This window comes from Bombus pascuorum, chromosome 9 (assembly GCF_905332965.1).
Source record: "Bombus pascuorum chromosome 9, iyBomPasc1.1, whole genome shotgun sequence".
NCBI lineage: Eukaryota > Metazoa > Arthropoda > Insecta > Hymenoptera > Apidae > Bombus > Bombus pascuorum.
The window spans coordinates 7726311-7732787 of NC_083496.1; positions in this window are offsets into that span (position 1 = coordinate 7726311).

Sequence of the window (6477 nt, forward strand, 5' to 3'; positions counted from 1 at the left end):
TTTATTATCGTCTCGCACCTTGCCCCTCTATACGTTTTTATTTGTTGTATGGTATGGCCACTTTTTCGTAATCTTTGTATTCGTTGTCAAGTTTCATAGTTTCATTTATTTAACATGTGCTTCAAGAAACGAGCGATTTTGTTTGTACGTCTTATTTCGAAAAGATTTTTCACTTTTCATGTACGTTCCATTCACAATTCTATAAATACAAGCTTCTGTTAAAAACGAAAGAAATATTTACATCAGGCTTTATACTAATGCATGATGAAAAAAAAAAAAAAATCGAACGAGCCAATGAAATACATTGAAACGTTAAAAAACTAAATAATTTTATATTCTTGTTAGATTAATATCAAGAACAAGTTGTTGGAATTAACACGAAGAATAGTTTTGAATCAAAAAATACTGCTTTACGTATCACGTCAGTAACTTCCAATTATCTCGTCATACTTGCTAACATCTCGTATGCCAATTCAACAATTCTCTACGTATTTCACTCTTTTAGTGTATTTGTATTCGTCATCAGGATCAGGCGCGTCCTTGTCGTACATTTTCGCCTTATAGAAAAATTCCCTCGTAAAATTGTTAATCTCCGGTCAGGTCTTCCATGTCCTTTGGAACGTTGCTACACGTCCTGTAGGATCATCGAATGGTGTTAGCTTATCGTGCGAGCAGTTTTTAGTTAGTTGACGTAAAAAAAAGAATGGTTCGGCACATGCACGGGTATCACGAAACGCTAATTAATTGCGATGCAAGCCCACAGGGTCTGCGGGCGCTGCTTTGCATTTTGCGTGCAGGCCCTCGTAAAACTACATGGCTGTCAGGCCGGGCGAATTTCAAGATGATTTATCGTCTTGGCAAAACTAAGTTTTTCGCGATACTTCGCGGAGGTTCTGAAAGGCGCGGGCAATGCCTTTATACATGCAACTATACTCGGTGCTGTTGGTTTACGCGACTCGACGTCGTTGATCGACTTGTATTTTATGTTCCTTCCATCCAACTCTGGCCACTGCTCTAACATGTTCCCTCTTCTCGCCTCTCAAACGTCGTTCACTGAGTTTCCCCGTTGGCTTTCACGCGAAATGCTTCTGCGTCGTTGAACTATTATATTATCGGTATTTATGCAGGATAATAACCACCTCTGGCGCTAACTTTGGTAGCACGGAAACTTATCACGTTGTAAATATACGTGTGTATTTGAATGCGATGGAGTCGTGTAGATTGCACGTCGAATACAATTTTATGCGAGTCACGGTATTTCTACTATTTCGTGCGATCAATTCGAATGAAAAATGGAAAAAGGAAGAGCCGGTGACCATAAAATTAAACGAGATTAAGTTTCTTTTCTACCAGTCAGTGCCTTGTTATATTCAGCATTTGAAAGCTCGCACGAGATCATTGATTCAACGTTGTAAGAGATTATAAGGGACAACATGTAATTCTGAACTGATTACCTTGTTCTTTTGTGTTACATTATATTTTATGCTATACATACGTGTAATTTTTGAATGCAACATTTTGATTAATTACACTCGTTCGCTTAATAATTTGAACCAACAATGTGTCCCAATACTTATGTGATCTAAGTACGTATAATGTTTATTATACGTACTATTGTTTTATTTGTATTTCAAACAATCCGTTTATGAACGTAACGCGTTATTTAAATAACGTGAAATCCGTTATTCGTGGAAATACGGAAAAGAACGTCATGACGAATAATTATCATATTAGCTTCCTCGCATATCGAAATAATCAAATTCAACAGTATCTTTGGTTCGTGTGCGCTTGTTTACGATCATGTTACAACGTAAAATTGTAATGCGCTACCGAATGCAACATTTCGCTTCACTACAGAAAAGCAATCGCATCAGAGGAGAGACGTTTATGTCCAGCTGTTGTAGCAGAAAGTAAAGTAGCGGGTAAGATTTTACAACGAGCCTCGGCTGGAGTGATTTATATTTTGAAAAAGCTGCATGACGTTTACGATATCTAGTCGCAAATTATTTATAGCGGCTGCTTGTGTCGAGAGAAGTTCGCGATCCGTATCTTTCTTTTGTTAGAAAATCCTCGATGATCGCAAAAACGACAAAATTCACCTCTGTCGCTTGAAACACGAGATAAAAATAAAAATTAAGCGTTCGAAGTAAAAATATACCTTGAACTTCTCCGAATTATCTATCGTCTATCCAGTTATCCAATGATTACTGATTGAAAGTAAATTTTGACTTTGAAATTGATTTTATCGCAGATATTTACGGTTAGTTCGAAGTTCACTTCACTTTCGCAGTTGCGATGAGATTATTAAAAGGGGAAAAGTGCGGGTAAATTGAGTGCAACTTCGTATCTAATGTCAATGACATTCACCGCTGTTCTAGTCTAACTGCGATTATTCTAGGACAGCGACAGAGAAATTAATGGCACAAATTTAGTTTTTAGATTTCAGATTTCAAACTTTCACGATGATGAGATGTCACGATATTTTTGGTTCTCTGGTTTTTCGCAAAGTGCTAGTGCATAATGCAAATGCAAAGTGTAAGTGCAACAGCTACACGAACGCTTTCGAGGAGCAATGCATATTTAGTTTCAGTTCACTTTAATCCAAAAAGAACGTTTACCTTTCTGAAAACCATGCTACTTCTGCTTCCACTTCTTGGGAATTCGACGACAACGCATGGACGTTAATAATTCTTGACGTAATTTTGAAAGTTTGGATTTTTGCCTGTTTCCATTTTGACTCTCTCGGCGGGTCAGACTACACAGCTTTCTGGCACGAATCCATTTGTCGCTCTTTTCTGGAATCATAAACCGCTCCCCGCTTTTCTTTATCAACATTTGGCGATCAAATTCGAGTTTCCAATTAATCTTCGACTTTTGGCCAGTGCGCGCATTTATGACCGCCTTAACGTGGACCAGCATTTGCTAAAATAACGTGCTGACACTGATAACAGACTCTCGAAATTGTTCGTATTCTCTTATTTTCCGATTTATTTTCATGTTTTTCAACATGTTTTACGTTTGGTTATTTCTGCAACGATGAATATTTTTATCAATATCTGAACCAAAATAAATGCTCATCTTTTATCAATTTTATTTAATAACAGATATTGTATCAGCCAGATATGTTTGTATTGGCCTGTATTACGTTTCTAGATGTATAATCGTAAAATAATTTTGTTTTACGAATTTAGCAATATTTTTAATATTTATCCTTATACGTTACTTTCAACGTTGTTCTTATATTTATTATTATTTATTTTTGATCTTCCATTGGTCTGCATTGATAAATGAATAATGGAATAAATAAAGCCATGAAATAAATAATTATCTTTCGGTTATTTAATATGTTTTGCTTACACCTTTCGTTTCGTTTGGAAAATATGGTCGTTCAGAAAATATCTGTTCCTGTGGAATTTTTGCGGAAAGGGATGTTACTCTTCTTTAAAGGAACTTCTTTGAAAAGTGTTCTCATGGAACAAATATTTTAAAATCTATGTAATAAAAGTTTCATGAAAATAAGTTATCTTAGAACGTATATTAGAAAAGATTCCATAGGATAAATAAAAATACCAATATATTACTAACATATTACATACTAGTTTTACTTAACAATATCATATTGTTCATATGGTTATTCAGTAAATGGTATATAAATCATAACATGATTAATTAATCGTTTCATAAAAAGTATTGAGCAGAAAATAGAACTTGTCAAGAATGATATTTAAATAACATCTTTTTATAATTTAAATATACTGAAATACACAGAAATTCTATATTATACGAGGGCATATTATCCACGTAAACATTACAAATAAACAATATATTCAGAATATCAATTTGACTGTAACAATTGTTTAATATCATTGTACTACTATTCACAGGATGGTATTTAGCATTCGTTACAATAATCGAGAATTTCTTGAATATTCCCGAACAAAATTCCTGTTATAGAAAAATGTTTATTTGTTTATTTTACAAATTCTATTCGCGCTAAAACCTTCATTTTCAAGAATTTTTCTTTCCTGTTCTCACCGGAACATAGAACATGTGAACGTTTTCTAAAACAAGCATATTTTGAACAGAATTTATTAAAAAATTCCATAACTCTTCCGATTGCTTATAAATAGCACTACATACTGTGACTTAATTAATACGTGCAATTTAAATTCCGTGCAGACTAACGGGCGTAATCTTCAAGTCGCTCCGTGGCAACGTACAATAGACTTTCGATTCATTTCGGGTGAACGCCGTCAATTTGAAGAAAACGCGAGGCAACGAGCCGAGGCATAGCGAATTGTTCCGTTCCGCGAACCTCGTCACGTCTTAATTTCGCGAAACCGCGAAAACCTACAAGAACCGTGGCTTTCTCAAGACCATGCTAATGTTTCCAGAGGCACAAGCACGTGCACGTGTTCAACTGAGAACGCGTGCAAGTCTCTCGCAGCTCCAACGAACGAGAGACGGATTCACCTCGAAGCATAATTGCAGGAAAGAGCGGACATTGCTCGGCTGCTCCAAGAACCCCCGAGGTTTGTACACTTTTCTCCTTGATTCTCGTCAGATTTCGCCTTCTCGCTCTTATTTTTTCCCCCTTTTTTTCCACCACAACCACCTTTCATCTTCTCCTGCTCGTTATATATTATTTCCCTTCCATACCAGTAGATTGCATGCGGCCAACTCGAGATATACGTTCGCCTTACGTGCACGCTTCTCGTGCGCGACTTAACACGTGTACATCATCCACCTTCGTGTGTACATCGCGCGAACCTTCTTTACCTCGTCTCCGCCGTTCTGTGCCGCCACCTGTTTTTTCCCATTTTTTTTTCTTCTTCCATCGTTCTGTTAAAGAACGTTGGCCCGTAACGCTAAATAACTTTTCCTCTAATGGTAGAGAAACGAGGCATTTCTCGCGGCTCTCGTTGGAGAAACAGCGGCTAGTTAGTATCACACGTTCGAGAGCTATTATAGGAATGGAAATTTGGCGTGTAAAACTGTTAAATAGATAGATAGTACATTTATATCGTACGTGTGAGAGTGAGGGAGCGAAGAGTGAGCAGTGACACATGTATGTATTCTCTCCCTAGAGTGTATGCGAACGTCGCAGGATGTCCAGGTCTCGGTTGAGACAAAAGAGCGATTAGAAGAAAACAAACAAGCAAACGAGTGTGTTGTCGAGTCCTTCAGAGAGTAACCTACATGTAGAGCTAAATTTAGATAATTTGTAAATAAAGTTTAACTTTTTGTTCTCTCCAAATCCTCTCTATACCTTAACAAAAACAAATTTATAGAGAATAACCGAGTTTCGAATAACAGTGGAATTTACTGTATTTGCAACAGACGTGTCTAGCACGTATATGACTTGTGAATTTGTTTGAACAGCAAAGATAAGAGAAATAACGGCGGATTTATTTGTGTCTTCGTAATCTGAGTGGCGCAATCATCGCGGCCACTTGGAGATTAAAATAAACGGAACGAGGTGGAGGAATCTGGCGAGTCGTTAAATCCAACCCGTAGCTTGACGTTTCGTACGATTACTCGAACCTGGCGTCGTTTACAAATTCCCATGCATACGGAAACATTAAAATCGTTATTCAGTGAAGTATTCGCAGCACCATTCTTGCCGACATTGTCGTCGCCCATCTCCCTACGTTTTGACAGTTAATGTGTATCAATATGTTGTGTATTTCACATAAGCAGCACGCCAGGTATTTACGTTTATTAGCTATAAACGCTCCGCGGGTGGAACTCACCCCCGAAGAATTTATGGCTCAGGTTCTTACGAAGATACGCTTCTAGATGGGACATGGTCTCGTGCGTTATGGCAGCGATCTTAGATCAAATCGTCGGGAACGTCATTGTATCGATTCACGCGTGTCCGCCTAAGACTATACGACCACTTTTCCTTCGATTGCTGTCGATACGTTAAAAACAGCTTATTCTCTTCAAGATTGCTACCTATAGATGGTAGCAACGAAAATGAAAGAACTTTGCTGATTGAAAAAATAAATTACGTAAAATGTAATACTTTATGAACGTAGAATATTCTGATACTTTCAAGGTAAAAAGCAAAAGTCCGGACGAGTTTGTTTTGTTATAAAGTCGTGGTGTTTTATGTGATTCTGCGAAGACATATAAAGCTTTGCAATTTCATTAATCGGCGATTAGGAATAATAAACGTTAAGTATAAAGATACGTGCTATTGATCAGAGTAAAGATACACGATTTTAGAGTAATTAAAGTTACGGATTGCACTTTCGTGCAAAAGACCAAAGAATTTTCTTGTCGCATGCAGAACAAAAGCGATATATGCACATGCTCATACTTGAAGAATTCCATCCAAAATGGTAGCTACGAAGAATTATGCTTCGTGATGAATCGCCATTTCTAATGCGCATAATGAATCTTGATGATTTATACAAAGAATTTTTCAGCTCGTAACAATAGAGTGGTTCTTGCAACTACAGCAAGACATAT